This window comes from Rhinopithecus bieti, unplaced genomic scaffold (genome assembly GCF_001698545.2).
Source record: "Rhinopithecus bieti isolate Rb0 unplaced genomic scaffold, ASM169854v2 scaffold_15838, whole genome shotgun sequence".
In the NCBI taxonomy this organism is placed as follows: Eukaryota; Metazoa; Chordata; class Mammalia; order Primates; family Cercopithecidae; genus Rhinopithecus; species Rhinopithecus bieti.
Window position 1 is genome coordinate 153,852 of NW_016808928.1, and position 19,485 is coordinate 173,336.

The 19,485-nt window shown below is 36.7% G+C and overlaps 1 protein-coding gene across 1 annotated transcript in view; it reads left to right on the plus strand.

Moving 5' to 3' along the window:
* Positions 1 to 19,485, plus strand: part of CSMD1 (CUB and Sushi multiple domains 1) — a 1,215,136-nt gene that overhangs the window by 60,954 nt on the left and 1,134,697 nt on the right. The window lies entirely within an intron of this gene.

The window sequence follows — 19,485 nt, forward strand, 5'->3', positions numbered from 1 at the left end:
TTTTTTTTTTTTTTTTTTTTTTTTTTTTTGAGATGGAGTCTCGCTGCCTTAGCCTCCAGGCTAATTTTTTATATATTTTTAGTGGAGACGAGGTTTCACTGTGTTAGCCAGGATGGTCTCCATCTCCTGACCACGTGATCCTCCTACCTCAGCCTCCCAAAGTGCTGGGATTACAGGTGTGAGCCAGGAATGACAATCTTTTGAGCAGATATTGATTTGAACTCCAGGTAATGCACTTCGCCTGCTTATGGCGTTGCTGAATGTTTCCTAACCTCTCTGAACTTCAGGTGCCTGCCTTACAAAATGGGGATCATAATAAAACCTTATTGATCATATGTAATGAGTGGATAATGTATGTAATGGCATGATTACTCTCAAGTACATTTTAGAAATTCGGTATGTAGAATTCTGATATTTGTATAGATTTTGCTTCATCTTTAGCTTGTGAAGTACTCAAGGGTAGGATCACACCTTACTCTTAGGTACACTGTAACCATGGTGCGCACCTGCCAAGTAGGAGTCGTTGTTTAAAAGCAGGCAATGATGATGGGTTTTAAGGAGGAGACAACCATTACTACTGAGGAGCTAGAATGAACCCAAGCAGAGCTTCACAGACATGCATGGCTTGTATATTGCAGACTGAGCAGATCTGTCTACAGGGGGTATATACATGGAGTGGGCGAGGAAAAGAAAGTTAGAGACAAACTGTTATCAGATGAGTGGTAGAGTCCTAGCTTGGCCACTGACCAGCCTTTTGATACCTAGAAAAAAAGACAAATATTCAAACCTAATTTTCTTAATCTTCAAATGATTTTTATTATTTTTACAACTCCATGAGAAGACACTGAGAAAAGGGGTAGAAAAGCAAGAACATGGCCCTTGTGCCCCAGTCTAGGAAGATGGTATTAAAAGGGTCATTAGAAGCATTCCGTTATCCCTGGCTACTGTTTTCCCTCACGATGTCGCTCCCTGCTACTGACCTGACGAAAAGAGAACATGGGTTATTAATTGCATTTTTTCATCATTACAAAAATATGCATTGGGCTATTCATACGATGGAGAGAAAGTTTACTACAGGAATAAATTAATGTGAACCCACAAGAACGCTGAAACAATGTGTCTGTGTATCAATTTAGCTAATGCTCCATGAAGAAATCTTTAATGCTTTCCCTAATAAAGTGTATTTACTTTAAAGTGAAATACATCAATAAATATCTTCAGTGTTTTGGCATCAGATGTGCAGCTGGCTTCATTGTTTCAATAGGCACAATAATAATTTGCCTGTGTTATGATGATAGAACTCAGAAGAATGGAGCTGCCTGATGGTGTTCTATATGCCGTTTTTAGCCAGAGTTAAAATAGACATCACAAAACTGAATAGAATGCCTGATTACAGATTACATAAATTATGGAAAATATATTTTGATCCAAGGGATGCAGACATTGCCTATTCACGATTTGTTATCTGCTCATGGTACAGTACTTGATAAACTCCTACACTTTATTCTCCATGGGCTATATTGACTCATTCAGTTGTTTCCTACCAAAAAAATGGACATGTCTCTGTAGACTAAAACATTAGCTCATATTCCATTTATTCTTTGCCTTTTTCTCTTTTATATGATCCAGTAGTTGAATAAAAATTGCCTGAAACACCACCCTATTTGAACTGACCCTGGTAATGGACTGTATAAGTTCCATTCCTGACCACTCTTGTAGTCAGGTCCATACCTGAACACAAGAAATCAGATGGATGACACAGTGATACTGTTAATGCAACATTCTGAGAGAAAGTCAAGTGAACATAGCTTTTCAACTTACATATATGAATTTTTTTTTTTTTTAATTATAGACAGGGTTTCACTATGTTGGCCAGGGTAGTGCTGAACTCCTGACCTCAAGTGATTCACCTGCCTTGGCCTACCAAAGTGCTAGGATTACGGGTGTGAGCCACTATGCCAGGCCTGAAGTGTAAATATATGGGTTGCCTTAAAGCAACATGTGGAGAACAATTAATTTTAAACATTTATTAGCAAGAATATAGCAAGTTTTTTCTCAAAAGGATAGTTAGAAATACATGTGAAATATAGAAAAACTAAAAAAAAAAAAATCCTGTATTTCACAACTAAGATTTTATATTTAAAAAGTTGGATATCAAACTCATCGTTATGGCAGAGTTAGGTCTAGATTATGAATGCATAGTTCAATTATGTAATATGTTGATATGTGTAATAAAATTAAAAGAAAAAAATGATGTAGAAATGCAGCAAAGAGTTGAAAATAGCAAACTGAATTGCCATTGGAAATGTGTAAGCTGAATTTAAAGTTCATTATAGCATTTTCCATGTAAATTATTTGAAGATTTCTCTCTTTGGCATGTAGGCATTTCTTACAAACATATTTTTTCCTATTCCCTACTGGTGGATTGCATTTCTTGAAATAGCGCTATTTTTTTCCAACTGAGAGATGAAAGAGGAATCAGAGAGCCTGGGGACACACATGCAGGGCGAATATGGGCATGTAAAGGATTCTGTGACGATGGCAAGGTCTTCTGGAAGGACACTGCTATATTAGGCGTCAATTACAAATCAGAGAAAGGAAGGAGGCATATTTAGGCTCAATTGGGTTTATGTCTCTGAAAATTCCCATGGAACAGAGTGAGAACAATTTTTGGAATGAGCTGAAAAATGTTTATCATAGGGCAATAGCATCGGGACAAGAGAATAAAGAGCAAATTTGAGAATGGTAAGAAACAAGAATTAAATTCTGTCTTAGGAAACAAATATATGACAAAGATAAAATATACCTCCCTTCTGTCACCCGGGTGGATCTGCTGACCTTGAATGATCAGCAGTTCAACTGACAGCAGGAGGAATCTGAGAGGCAGAGCAGTGGTTTAGAGGGGATGTTTTGTTTTGACCAGAGTGACTTTGATGTGATGGTGAAAAAGTAAAACAGTGAAAGTAAACTCCTGGTAGGATGTGAAACCTCAACTAGACATTTAAGGATAATGATATGTATAGGAGACCCAAATTAATTCTTTGATATAAAACATTATTAAGACCTTATTATAAAAGATTGAGGAATGATTAAAAGATACTAATGATAAAGAATATGTTATATATATTATATATACCATATATATTATATATATACCATATATATTATATATATATATCTTTTATGGTTCCTCACTCATATATATATATGGGTGACAAATGGGCTTTACATTGGGAGGTAGCAGTAGAGAACTGGAGGAGCTGAAATTCACAGAGCTGTCATCTGGATTTAGAGACTTATCTCTATACCAGTTTTTACCCACTGTGTGCGGTTGGATGCATCATTGAGCTTTCTTGACTTCATTGTACTCATCACTAAAATGAAGTAGGGGCTTAAAACATATATCATTTCTGACCAATTATATTGAGAATAAGAGTTACATGCCGCGTAGTACAGAATTATCTAGAATTGCAATTTTTCTTACTATTAGCTGGAATTTATTCTTCATTGTGATGATATAATTCAGAGGAAACTGTCATCCTTGTAGAAGATTTCTTTTACTGATATCCATCTTATAGTTCAAGATTTCAGTAGTTCTTCAGACTGGAAAGATAATGGAAATAAAGATGAGAAAAGAGTAGCCTATCTTAAGTTAGCAGTTAAAGCAAAGGCGTGGTTGCCTTGTGTGATGGTGCATATTCTGATGTGGTTGGTATTCAAAGCCTGAGGTGCGAGCTCATTCCCCAGGGTGGGTCAGGGCTTGGAGAGCCAGAGGTGAGTAGCAGTGAAAGACAAGATGTGGCTAAATATTTTGTTTGGAGCAGGATGAATAAGGCCTTGTTAGAGAATAATCCTTATAATAAAGGTAACAGGCAACTATCAAATGTTTTTAAGTTTAGGACATGAATCTTTATTATATTATTTCATTTTCTTTTAGCTATTTGTGTTTTAGGTATTCCTTTTTGACTCTATTTGTTCATATATACTTATATTTCTAATAACGAATTCAAAAAATTACCTTCTGTCACTGTTACAGTTAAAATATTCAATAAACCAGAGAAAGTCTATGCTTATTAGTCCATTCTCACGCTGCTATAAAGAACTGCCTGAGACATAACTTTTCAAGGAAGAGGTTTAATTGACACACAGTTCTGCAAGGCTGGTCGGCCTCAGGAAACTTACAATCATGACAGAAGGAGAAGCAAACATATTCTTCTTCACATAGTGGCAGGAGAGAGAAGTGTCAAGCAACGGGAGAAAAGTCCCTTCTAAAACCATTAGATCTGTGAGAACTCACTCACTATCATGAGAACATCATGGAGCAGCCATACCCATGACTCAGTTACCTCCCACTGGGTCCCTCTCATGACATGTGGGATTACGGGAACTACAATTCAAGATGAGACTTGGGTGGGGACACAGCCAAACCGTATCACTTATCTGTCCATAATATTTATTGGAATTAAAATATCCCCCCTCCACCATCCCAGAGAAAGAAACAATTCCGCATTTTAAAACTTAGAGTGAAAGAGTACTGATTTATTTTCTTAGTATATATAAAGTACCAATGGATTGGGAAAGAATCCAATTTTAAATTTCTGGACTAGAACAGATATGAACTGACTCCCTAAGGACAATAGCCTGCTTCCTTTTTCACTCTGGGAACCATGAAGGACCCCTCTGCTCATCACAACCTCCTGAGAAAGCTGGCTAAGCTGGAAAAATTCTGAAAGGGACAGATAACCTGAGAATATGCAATTGTTTCTACATTGACAATTTTATATCTATAAAATGAATCCAGTGCTCCAAAATGTCTCACAAATCAAAGCAATTTCCCCAACACAATGTGAGTTATACTACAATAATGGATTAACTCTGCTATGCAGAATAAGGAATAAATGAATCACCATTTAATATTTTACCAATTACATATATTCTCTAAGGAGATATCTGACATTTTTAGTTATCAATTCCTACAGAATTCATTTGCCACTTTATTTTACCTATAACGAGATTTGGACAGAAAACATTTACATTAGTATTAGCAGATATAAAACTTATTTTGGTATTAAAAATAACATTTTACTTTTCTTCTTTAGCATCAAACAAAATGCAGCACTCCACCTAAGAGATCTCCATATCTGTAGTTTTAATATACATATACATATATTAACAATTCATCTTTATTTTGTAATACAACTATAATACTTTGTTTTTTAGATTATTCTAAGTCCTTAAGCTGCGCATACTAGAATGAAATATTTACATTTTTAAATGTGCTACAAGGAAGAATTTTCAGCCTAGCAAAATTTAATCTTGTTTACTTTTTCCTAGCATTTTCATATTTAGTGTATTCAATTTTGTTGTTTGTCTAATAATACTGAAGAAATATTATTCACTATATGAGCATTATTTACTCATCATTCATACTGAGGTTATTACAGTGAGTAAAGGCAGGCATGTCCCCATTTGTGGAGTTCACAGCCCATTAGGGAAGGCAGACTCAAACTGTCACACAAAAATATACAAAAATTCAAAGTATGGTGCCTTATACAGAGAAAATACTGCTGCCAGGTGGACGTTTAAGAGGAGTATGCATTCTGGAGGAGATAAATAAAAACTCAGAAAATTCTACCAAGAAAAAGGCATCATGGAAACGATCATGTACCGCAATCATAACTAAAGAGAACTACTTTGCAAGCAATGTTCTTTTTTTTTTTTTTCCTAAATCAATGAAATTAAATGGTCTGGAATCTCAATGTCATCTTTATACAGAATTTTAACCTATGTTGTCAATTAAAATGGGACTGATATTTTATATTAAAATTGAGTTCTGCTCAAATGTAGGATGGTAATTTGAAATGATTTGTAGCAGGATGATTTGTGTCAGATCCTTTTAACTTCCCCCCGGGAATATTTGTGGTAGCTCATGTTCCCAAATATCATATTTTATAAAGTATCAAATTTTAGATTTTCATGATTGAATATAAACAGGTTTTTGGAACAATGCTTCTCTGAAAGTAAATAATCATGTACAAAATATATTCTATGTTGATGAGATAGACATTGAAAATATTGCTATCATTTATAGACTCAATATCACATTTGACATTCAGATGGCAAATATTGTTAATCTATAGCTTTTATTTTCTTTCATTGTTTAGTTGACACCGTTTCATGACCTTCTTTATGAAATAGTTTGTTTTTACTTTCTCTGGGGTTAAAAAAAAACCTATATAATTTGTGCATAATTTAGCATAGTGACATTAACTAATTGGGCCATACAAGTTATGCATTATATTTATATGTGCACATGGAGAGCATGATTAACTTAAAACCCATTTAAGCTCACTTAATTATATTACAAAATTTCTCTACTCCATGTCAATATTATAACAAAACTAAATGTGTAAAAGTAGAAGCAATAAATGCATCTTTCTTTAAAGTCATTAAAGCTTTCCAAAGCCAACGAGAAACATTTTATTATAGTGATTTATCAAAAGAGGCAACCATCAAAAACCTTCTCTATAAGACTACTTCAAATATTTGTATAGATCTAGACTACTTATTGATGATATTACTGAATTTAAACTACTTTAAGTCCAACTATTAACAAAGCAGTTTTCAACCAATTAATACTGAGATAAATAACTTAGCAAAATTTTGTATTTGGGTTCATTTTCAAATGTATAATTGCTGAAATGGAAAATAGAGCTGGTGTCTATACAAGTCAATATTTGCATGTTAGTGAGTTACTCAGAAATAATCTAAATATAACTATACTTCAGAGAATTGTTCCCCAGAATAAATTCATTGAAATTCAATTCATTTCACTTTATTTATCTCAATACTGAAAAGTGAATATATCCCTCATACTGTAGGATTAATAGCATGGTTATTTTTATGCCATCTGGCACTAAGACACATCCTAGGTCCTCTGAAAGAATATTGGATGAGGACAGCCAGAAAATGAGGAGAAAATAGAATCTAAGTAAGACAGTCACACAGAATAACAAATAGCTCCTAAAATTTCCCTAGCTTCTTCTAAATTTACTTTTTTTAGCTTCATTAAGTATGACCTTGCTCTTATGTGACTAAGAACTGTCAGCTTTCACAACTCTTCATTTTGTGTTACTTCAGCCAGGTTTCTTCACTCTCTTCTTTTAAGTCTAATTTTGTCCTATTTTTACCTTCTCATCATTGAATGCACCTATTGCTTTTTATTTTTTTAAGCAAGTAATTGCTAATGAGCTTTCTTTGAAGTGCTTAGTCTCAATTTTTTCTAAAAGTGAAATCGCGAAAGTGTTCATGTTCTGCCAATTTCCAGGATCATGACGGTGACAGGAAATAATACACAGCAGATCATGGAGAGAAAACCAGAATGAATATTGACTATCATCTACGATACACTTATAGGTGATAACTGGATTGGTCCTTACATATAGAGTATATTGTATAATTCAAGGCATCATCTGATGTCACAAGGATAATTTTAAAAACTTTTGAAAGAATGTTCTAAGTGGTTATATCCAAGGTTATATTGATTTGGCTTTTTCCACTATACATAGAGGTTGGGTTTATTTTCAAGCTTCTAAATTGTTGTAGTGGAAAAAAGGCTTTTGGACTGCCTTGAAACCTATGAGCTTCATACTCAATTTCCATGGCTGTGAGGTTCCATGTGAAGGAATTGCAGAGAGAAAGGCAAAAGTTGTAAACACCTAGTTTATCTCTGTATTCCCCATTTGCAGAGTTGAAATCACTCCAGGAGATCCACAGAAATAAGGGGGAAGCCCTCCTTAATCATGCAGATGTTTAATTTTCAAAACATAAACACAGAAAACACAGACACTTGCAACCACACAACCTCATCTTTCTTATATGTATGAAAATATGCACAATACTTAAAACTATGTGATTCCTGTTTAGAACTTTCAGCAATTACATGGATTATAGTCACAATTCCCTTTACTACAAATGTGAAATAATAAAATCTATCTCCCAAAGAAATAAGAATTGGAATAATGTAATGGTGTAAAATGCTTGGCACACAGAATGCAATAAACTAAAGGTAGCTAGCTATTATTGAAAACTAACATTTGTATGTTTGTGTCACGTACAAGTAAATACATTTAGAAGGCAAAAGAAAATATTTTTTCTAAAAGTGCAATTCAGGATGGCCAAATAAACTCCTATGGGATTCGATCCTTTTTCACTTGCAACTGTGGATGATATATACAAATAAGTACATAAGACAGAAAAACACATGGAAACTAGAAGCACTAGAAAGCTGAAACAGGCAGATTCCGAAGGAGTTGAACAGCCTATGGTGAATCACCCATTTTTTGGCTTTTAGCTAAGCCAAGCATGTACTGAAGTCAGTGCTGGTGGGAAAACCAAAACTCTATTCTAACATCCACTTTCTTTCTGAACCACCAAAACTACATCCACCAGGAGATGAGGGAGGAATCCCAGAAAGGAGAGCTCCAGACTGGAGAGCCCCAAATTGTGGTTCTAGGTGCTGCCCAAGACTTTAACTGACTCTCGAGCTCTGAGTAAGTGGAGCAGATTCCAAACGGGACAGCTGAAGATAGAGGAGCTCCGTGAGAGTGGATGTGCACACCACCCTGAACAACAGAAGTGTTCAGCTTGAGTGCAACCAACTTCATTTCCTGCCAAGAAATAAAAAATAAAACCCCAAAGATGAAATAAATGTATACATCAATTTTTGGAGGAACATAACAGAGTCTAAAATCTCCAAAAATAAGTCAAACTCACAATTCCAGAAACAACTAGTCATTCAACATATTTCAACCAGTTTAAAATAAAAAATTAAAAAAATAAAAGGCCCCAAAACTTAGACCAAGTTTGATAGGACCCAGATGTTGGAATTAGCAGACAAGAATTTTAATTGCAGCTGTTATTATCACTATGGTTACATAAGTAAAGGAAGCAATGCTCTTGGTGAAAAAAGTTAGAAATATCAGCAAATAAATAGGGGTTATAAAATGAAAATCAAATGAATATTTAAATATCAAAAATACAATTTTGGTAAAAGTGGGTTTACTTGGAAGGGCTTAACAGATTCAAAATGACATGAGTTAGGGAACTTGATGATATTAGTCCAATGGAAATCTAATCAGAAGAATATAAAGAAAATAAAACTGAAAAAATATAACAAGCAGCGCATCAGGCTTCTTTGGGACGATATCAGGCCTAACACATTTAGCGAGAACTCCAGAAGGAGAAGGGAGAGGGAGAATAAGGGGGAAAGTATCTTTAATGTACTAATGGATAACATTTTCCAAATTTGGCAAAAAAAAAAAAAAAAAAAAAGACTGAAGAGGCTCTGTAAATTGAAAGATAACTGCAAAGAAACCATAACCATGTACACCACAACCAAACTGCTTCAAAAGCGACAGAAAAAGCTTGAAGGCAGCCAGAGAAAATTGACGTAGTACACACAGGAAGCAACAGTTTAAAGTATTGCTGATTTTACATCAAACACCATGGAGACCATCCACGGCAAACAACATCACTACATTGCTGAAAGCAAAATTAAAGAAAACAAACAAAAAGGAACTGTCAGCCTAGACATTGATACCGTGTGAAAACAACCTTCAAGAATGAGGGCCAGTCAGAAAATCAAAGGAAGCTATGAAAACTATGAGAGGGGGTCGGTGACAGGTGCGCAATGGAGGAAATGCGGAGATGGTTGCTCGGGCTTCATGGAAACAACCTGCGGTGAAAACTTGGCTCTTCAGTGACGAACAGAAAGCGTTATGGGTGGCGGCCGGGCGCGGTGGCTCACGCCTATAATCCCAGCACTTTGGGAGGCTGAGGCGGGAGGACCATGAGGTCAGGAGTTTGAGACCATCCTGGCTAACACGGTGAAACCCCGTCTCTACTAAAAATACAAATAACTAGCCGGGCGTGATGGCGGCGCCTGTAGTCCCAGCTGAGGCAGGGACTCAGGCTGTAGGCAGGCGCCTGTAGTCCCGGGAGGCTGAGGCAGGAGAATGGCGGGAACCCGGGAGGCGGAGCTTGCAGTGAGCCAAGATGGCGCCACTCACTCTAGCCTGGGGGATGGTGCGAGACTCTGTCTCAAAAAAAAAAAGCATTATAGGTGGTAAATATTTTGGTTAACATCAGAAGATACTTTCTCTGAGTTTCTTGAAAGTGCATGAGACTTTTTAAGTAAAAATTACAACATTGTGTTTTAGAATTTGAATTGCATGTGTTTGTAATACGTATGATAATCACAGCAAAAAAAAAAAAAGCTTTGGTAAATGGACCTCTAAAAATGCATTCTGTGTACATTAAAAAAGAAAGTGATATAATATTTACTGCAAGAAGACTGAAAAGTCTTGGATATTTCTTTAATTCCAAGAGGAAACACTAAAATACTGCCCAAAGTATAGTTAAAACACCAATAAGTTAGTTAAAATAAAATTCTTAAGAACATTGAACATTCTAAAGGAAGGCAGGAAAGAACAGAAAAGCATAAGTAGAGAAGACAAAAAGAAAAAAATTAATAATAATGCAATTTCATACAAAGTGTTAAAAAAAGTATCTTACTGTTGCAGTACCAGATAGAAGCCTTTCATAGAAGTCTTCATTTCGATATGCATTCAGTAATGAGTTGTTTAATAATTACTCATGTGTTTGACACTATAACGGGAATGTGGAAGATAAAGGTGAAGTAGGCAGCATCTCTAAACGCAAGGAGCTTAGAGTTTAGTGGGAGAAAGAAAGGGGAGCGTAACATGAGAATGCAATCCAGTTAGTGAAACAGGGACCACGGCCCAGGAACCTGCGGAGGCGTGAGGGGACCACAGGTCAGAGAATATTAGACTGTGGCCACTGGCTCAAGATACATCTACGTGGATGCCTGTGAATGGGAGACAGAGAGGGAGGGGGATAAGAACAAGTCATTGACCATTAACAAATGTCAGGTAGTCTGCGCATTTACTTACCTAGAGCTAATATCCTGCGAAAAGCAAAACTATTTCTTTTCTGGTGAATATCATACATGCTCATTGTGGAAAACTCAGAAAGCAGACAAGAGCATAAAGTAAAAATCACTGATGGTTCTACTACCTATAGATAAGCGTTGGAATTTTGTTCACTTTCAGTTTTTAAAAATGGTCAAAAAGGCCTGGTGTGGTGGCTCATGCTTGTAATCCCAGCACTTTGGGAGGCCAAGGTGGGCGGATCACGAGGTCAGGAGTTCAAGACCAGCTTGACCAATATGGTGAAACCTGGTCTCTACTAAAAATACAAAATATTTAGCTGAGCATGGTGGTGCGCGCCTGTAGTCCCAGCTACTGGAGAGGCTGAGGCAGAAGAATCGCTTGAATCCAGGAGGCGGAGATTGCAGTGAGCAGAGGTCACGCCACTGCACTTCAACCTGGGCAATAAATCAAGACTTGGTCTAAAAAAAAAAAAAAAAAAAAAAAAGTAAAAAAAAATGACCTTCAATAGACAAAGAATCCATAGTAATCTTTACCAAAATGTTTGATTCTTTTCTTATCTGTATGAGAATTTTACATTCCTGCCTCGATCAGAGTAGGTGGTTTTATGCCTACCCATCGTAACATATATTTGCACACCGTCTCCTATGGACAATATTGTAGTATTTCCCTTGAGGAAATCAAAATGGAGTCCATGACAAACTCTAATAAAATTGTTTAAAGACGGAGTAAACAGTCCATAGAAGGAAATAAAATAAAACGTAAGCTAAGTAAAAATCAACTACTGGGTTATCCTTCCAAGCCATTCAACGTTTGAACAGAGGAGGAAACTGACGTTGTAAATTTTGCCAAAAATGTCTCCGCAAAATTATAACTATGTTTTGGATGATTATAACGATATTTTACATAGTCTAGTGCCTCACTAGATGGTGGGGCTGCATTTTGGTACAGTCCATGGCTGTCGCTGACACAATGAATTTTTATCGGTGGTTTTATTATGTAATGTTCTAATTTGTACAGAAAATCATTATTTTATGGTAGATAATTAAACAGTACAGGAATAGTTATTTCTTTTTTCCACACTAGATATCTTGAAATGGGAATAATAGTTTTCATCTTTTCCATCTTTTTAAATCTTAAACTCATGGTTACATTGAAATGGTAAGATTAAATGAACTAGATGTGGTTTCTGCATTCATTACAGTGCCTCATTTGGGAAGTCCAGTGGTCTCCAGAGGATACATTTCATGTGTCTGCATTTTGACTCATAAAAACTAAACATGTTTTGTTTCAGTGATGATGCTTTGTGTTAGGCTATCATGAAAGACTTCTTTCTAACATAAACATTTAATTTTCTGTAACCCTGCTTTTCACTTCTCTCCCCGATACGAAATAAAAGTTAAACTCCCTTGGCTAACAAATAAGATCCGCTCCCTGATTGGAACCCCACTGTCGTGCTGGCCTCACAGCTCGCCCCCAACACACTGTCTTCCAGCTACAAAATAGACTTCTTGACTCTCTGAGTACAGCAAGCTTTGAGCAGTTTCCCTCATTTTCTTCTGCTTTTAACACTGCACAGAAGATTTTTCTGCCCTTCTGCCACCCCTTTCCTAAGAAAACCCTAGATGATGCTCTATAGACCCCTTCTCTGGCTCTCCAAGAAGACTGTCACTGATGTGTCTGTTTTTTATCCCCCTTTTTTTTTTTTTTGAGACGGAGTGTCACTCGCTCTGTCGCGCAGGCTGGAGTGCAGTGGTGCAATCTCTGCTCACTGCAACCTCCACCCCTACCCAGGGTTCAAGTGATTCTCCTGCCTCAGCCTACCGAGTAGCTGGGATTACAGGAGCGCACCACCATGCCCAGCTAATTTTTGTATTTTTAGTAGAAACGGGGTTTCTTCGTGTTGGCCAGGATGGTCTCCATCTCTTGACCTCGTGATCCACCCACCTCGGCCTCCCAAAATGTTGGGATTACAGGCGTGAGCCACTGCGTCCAGCTCCAGTTTTAGTAATTCTGTTTACAGGAAAACGTTCATACAATTCGTTTTCCAAACAACACCAACTACGTTTATCAAATTACTCTACCTAATATAGAAAGTTTAATATTCCACAGAATGAGTTAGATGGTGAGATTGCATTTTATTCTTTTTAAATAAACCTTTGTGTAGGGTCATTTTGGATGAATAAAAGAATGGAAAATTAATTAAAATGCTATTGTTGAAAATTATTCTGGCTTTAGCTACGTGTAAAGCTATACAACAAAATTAAGTTAAATTAATTTAAACATTTTGAAATTAAGAAAAACTAATTTATTTCTTGTGAAAGGAACTGATATACTACTTTATAACAATTATACGTTCTCTGGGAAATATTCATTAGTCTAGGAAATACTACTTTTCTACCAAAATCCATTTTAACTCCCAAATCCCTTTTAAATTCCCTGAATTTTACCTTACTTGAAAATCTTACTTAACCAAAATTTAGTATGGCAGAGAGTTGCAAAAATTCTATCTTGGCTATGATTCTTAGTTTTCATAATTATCTCTCCTGAACATTTTACTTCATGTAGAAAAAAGATGATAAAGTAGATGCAAACACTGAGAATAGCATTTCACTCGGTATCTTTCATCCTTGCTTTCTCTTTGGTTTTGCACGAAGTGACTCTGTGGAAACACATTTGAGGAAAACGGGCCTTGTACCCTTATCTATGTCTGAATTTCAGTCTTTGCCATGTGGCAATACTTGATTTTCATCATACACAAAACTAAGAGCTCATGTTGTCTTGTTTCTCAGTTGTGGAGTTGCTTTAGGATGGATTCATTAGGTTTCACCCTGAGGGTATTTACAAAATACAAATGGCATTTGTCACTTGATTTAAAACATAATGTTGTCATACTTATGTTTGTTCTGTGAGGCTGTGTTAAATCAATAGAGATCAAGGCTACTGTGGGTGAGTGGGTGTTGTCCTTTGCACTCTTGGAACACAGGCAGAGCTTCCATTTGCCTCTCACCAGTTTCCATATTTGCTTGTGGTTTGGATCACTTCTCAATCTTCACTCTCTTCTCAAACAAAATAAACTATCATCTGTTTTCAGGTTGGAAAGAATAGAAATGTTCTTGGTTTGATGAGCAAAAAAATCCACAAAAAGCTGTTAGTAGTTAGTAATGTGGTACATTTCCCTTCTGGGTATAATCACATGAAAGACAATTACTACATCATGTAACAAATCTTTAATGGTAAAATTTCAGGCAGATATATTTAGAAATAATCCAAATTGTTTTCTTTCAAGTCAATAATTAATGCTTACATCATTTATTTGAGAAATATTATTGGGTAGCTAGTGTGTGCAAGGCACTCTGTGGTGTTCTATAAAGCTACGAGGACATGCCAAACACCGCTGCCCCGAATGGGACTTAGAAATACACACAATGACACAACAGGCTAGGTAGCAGATCACATTTAAGAGCCAGAGATAAATGTTTAAGGTTGTGCAGAGAAAGAAGGGATACCTCGCAGGTGCAATGGGAACAGGAGACAAAGAAGGAAGGAGGTGTTACTCATGGTTGGCAGTTGAAACCGTCCCTAAGGAGAGGTGAATGTGAACCTGCAGAAATAATGGATGAGCCTTCCAAACAGAGAAAAGAGCTTGAACAAAGGCTCAGGACAGGAAGCTCAGAACTCTTTCATTGTTTTGGAAATAAGCCTCCTGTTCCTGGCTTTCCCATTCCTTTCTTACGGTTCCTTCTGACTTCATCCAAGGATATCAGTGGAGAAGGTCTCCTTCCCCTATTTTATTTTTCACCCAAATTGGAGGAGCATCAATGATTTGCCAATTTTCTCTAATTCTCATTCTTCCATGGGCCACTTTGTTCTTCTTTGAGCACTCTTTCTTATGGAAGACAGTGAAGGAAAATCTGTGTGTGTGTGTGTGTTAAAATATATTCCAAAAAATATCCTCAGGCAGTACAGTTATTTTCTGGAATTCTTATTTGCTGTAGTTCCACAAATACTTAGCATTTATGGGTTTGGTGACAGAGTCTATTTTTATGTAACCCAGCACAGGTACATGTGGTGTTCCTACTTTTGATCTTATGGAAATCGATAGTCATGGCTAAAAGGCATTGCCTGGCCTTGTTTCATGAGCTTCATTCATGAGGTCTACCTTACATAGCATTTAAGCAAGAGTACATCTCTTGGCAGTGAATAAAAGATTAGGTACTAACGAGAAACATATGGCTTCTTGATACTGTAACTTGACTTTGAATTAGTATTATGACCTTTGTCTAGCTAATGTGCATTCAGTAAAATAAAAGCCAAATTTCCTATTATATTGATTCAATTATTCTCTAGAAGTTTTACCAAATGAAAAATTGTGAAGACTCTAGGACCATGAACTCTACTATTCATGACTTTGTTGAACACTAGCCTTATTCTGGTTAAATGTAAAAGTTCAATGTGCTACTGAGGGGCATGGAGAAATATTTCCAAACAGAATCCCTGGTTCTTGAAATGTTAACTGCACTCTGATTGTTTATGAGACTATTGCCTTTCATAAGAAGTTATGAATGGTTTGTTTCAGAAGTGTTTTGTGTAAATAGGGTCAGCAAAATGTAATTTAAAAAAAATCTAAAAACATAAACTAGAACGTAACATTTTAAATCTTCACAATTTTATATTTGGTAAAATTATAATCAATAATTTTAGTACATTTTAATAACTTTAGATTTTTTTAAACTGAACAACTTATGTGGATTTGATGAAAACTGACACAAAAGTTAGTGAATGCATAGCATTAAATCTAGAGGTAAGTGTTTTTATTTTAATTTTTTATTCTAGGTCCCATTCTCAATGGGATTGACCACTCTATGAGGAAATCCATGTAGACACACATGTTACAAACACATTACACACACATCATATTACTGACATGATCACTGGGAGTACAGGAAGGCTGATCCTAAATGAACTGGATTGTTCCCAGTGCAGTACTGAGAGATCTGAGTTGTGAAGTTTGAGTGCGGATACTCTGGGTGACTAACACGCCAAGATAGCAGCAGCGTTGAAGGGGAGAATACAGAGTGTTACGGCCATAGAAACTATATATGTGAAGGCACAGGTGTTGGGAGTCTTGCCACATTCAGAAACGGCAGTTGTAAGACAGGGTGGAAGCAGGAGCTGTGCGTTGACATAGATGTACCCCCTCATGGGTGGATTCACTTGGATGTTATCCCTGCCTCACATTTGCAGACACATTCAGCTCCAGACAGCTACAATTTTAATATATGAAAATTTAAAACTTGGGCAAAACCTCAGAAGCTTCCTTATTCTCTACCTTCTCAACATTTAGGGAGAAAACAACTGCAGAACACCCTAAACAGTGATACAATTTGTGAAAAAGAGCAGGTGGCTAACAAGCACCGTATGGAGCCCAGGAACATGGCAGGATACAAAATATGGCAAGATATAATAAGGGAAGACTGGCATCAAGTATTTCCATCAGAGAATGAACCACTGGGATGCAGAAATAAATCTGAGCCATGGTTGAAGCTCCTAATGTCTTTAGTTTGCACTTTTCATAGTCAAGTCTTTGAACTTTACATCAGATGCAGAAACAATTTTCTAGAACCCGTAGCTGCAGGAGAGCAGATTCGCATTTCACATGGGCTTCACACTCTGCAGTTCTCAGGAGCCCTCACTCTCAGCTGGTGTCAGTTGAGCATGTGAGGCTTTTTTAGGCACACCCATTTTCGCAACACGATCTCTCTTTTTGTTTAGTACTTTATGCTTTAATCCAATCTGGATGAAAGATGATTTATCACCTACATTGTCGTGCACGATTTGATATTTTAGCTGCTTATGAACTGCTGATGTGACAAAGTCATAGTCTGCTCCTGGTTCCTTCTTACCAGATTCAAAGTGCTCTCAGATAAGTCATTTCCTGGAAGATGTAGGTTTAAGTGGAATGGAATGAACAAGTAGGTATAAAATGTAGATTCGAAATAAAAGGCACTTCACGTTTCTAACGCACCGGATGGCTTACTTAGGTAGCATGCCTGGTCCGTGCCTGTCCTTTCTGGTAGAATACCACTCGGGGGCGGCACCTGCTGTGTCCACTGCTGGAAGGCCACGGAACTGGAAACGTACGTGGCACCTTGTCAGTGCCAAGGAATATTGGTTAAATTAATGACCGGCTCTTAAGGAGTATTTTGCTTGATATTAAAACTGTGGCACACACAATTGTTTTATTTAATAGACACATATAACACATGGTATGTGCCAGGCATTGTTCTAAGGATGTTATATTCATTTAATAATCGTATTTTAATTATGATATACTATAATCTATATAGTTTACTTCTCTGATATTTAAAATTTTAATTAATACACATTTTCTTTACACATAATTTTTATTTTATCTTTAAATTATTTTTTACACTGTGACCAATTTTTATTTTTTACTTTTTGTTATATGTAATAACCGTATATATTTATGGGATGCATGTGATATTTTGAAACATGCCTACAAGGTCTAATGATCAAATCAGGATAATTATGATATCCATTACTGCCAACATTTATCATTTCCAAATCTTCTCTTTCTGCTATTTTGAAATATACAATAAATTATTAACTATAGTCAACTTACAGTGCTGTGGAACATCAGAATGTATTTCTTCTCTCTCACTGTATTTTTATACCCATTAGCCAACCTTTCTTCCTGAATTATGTAACTAACAGCATCTCTTAATAGGTGTCTGGATTACCCACTTCCTTAATCTGGATGATGATGTTAACAGCTTTTTATATAAAATCATTTTTTTACAATGATCAGTAATATTGCCACACTTTACTCTTCAGTATTACATACACACTTCCATCTCTCATGGCTGGTAGGATTTTGACACACAAAGACCTGGAGTCAGACATCTGTGATGCTGACAGATACTGGGTTTGAAGAATCCGATTTTACAGAGCATGCAGAACCTGCCTTTTTTTTTTGGATATGATAATGCTGATCAGGAATAATGACAATGTGACTTTGCCATCATGGGTCTTGCACAGGCAAGCTACGTTTCTGCACATGGCTACTGAATTGAAATCTAATAAGTGCTGCTTCTCCAGCTTGAAGATCAGATCTGGGATGTATCACTTCAAACGTGTATGGGATATGTTTCAGGAAATGGTGTTGATGTCAATGCCACAGGTGATTTAAAACACATTCCCCCACTTAGAATGGCTATGGTTTATTTATTTGTAGTGCATTTGTTTTTATCAAGATTATCTGACATTCTTAGGAAATTTCTAGAATATGTATGTACAACCGGTTGGTCTCATTGCCCTCTTATTGCTTGAGAAAAAGCCATTGTCAAATGAAAATTCTTCTGCCGCTTCCCACCCTGGACCATATTATTTAGAGGTCCCCTCATGACATGCTCTATGCTGCCAACTGTGGTTTTATTGCAGCATTTATCACATGTTGACTCCGAGGAAATTAGACTTGTGTGAACCTGTCCTGTAGCTCGGAATGCCTTTCCTTGCTCTCCTCACTTGGCAAGTCTTGTGTCTTTCTGGTCTCAGTGCACATCACGAGCCGCCTCTGACCCTCCGCTGACCCTCCATGCAGTCTCTGATGCTTTGCCGTTCTCCTGGCACTGGCCTCCACCACAGCAGCTGCCACTCTGCATTCTCACCACCTGCACGCTCTCCTCCCCACTAGACCATGAGCTCCCAGACAGGACAGCAGGGGGTTTGGCATCCCCTGACTAAGATAATGCCGATGGAGAATCTTTCATTAGTCATTAATGAATACTTGATTTATTTATTCACTTTACCAGTATGCTCAGAAGTTGCCAAGTCATGGAATATATACTGACCTACATCGATACAGTGTATATTTCTTCTAAAGTGAAGTATCGTTTAAAATAGATAATCAACTGCAAGATGGAGTACTCCTTTTTAGGTACTAAACACGCAGAGAGGTGACTCCGTCATTAGAATAATTATTTTGGTAAGGAACAAATGTAAGATACTTGAAAAATCAAAAAAGATATTTCACACCATCACGAAACAATCTCTCCACACAGTCCATCCTCCCTTGCAGAATCTGTCTGGTAAACAGATTCTAGTGTCCAGAACCAGAGAACTTCTTTACCATAGTCAAGAGCGTGAGGATGATTATTCTGTAGACTTTCTTCACTTCAGGTTCACCCACATTCCCTACTTATTATTTTACAGTTTTTATTTAAATCCCTTTTGCAACCTCTTTAGTTTCTTATACATTTTCAGGAAGTTATAAAAGTTTTACAGGTTGGAAGAGTGCTGGGCAACTGATTTAATCTGTTCTGTACTTCATTTCAATTTTTTATTTTCACTTCTACATTTTTGTCTCTTTGAATTTTTAGTGGTTCCTGGTTAAAGAAATTCTTGTATGATAAAGATGTGCCTCTCTGTGAAGTCAGTGTTCCATGCCTGTGTCTCACTTAGAGCAGCTCCTCATCCCTCTCTAGTCAGCAGG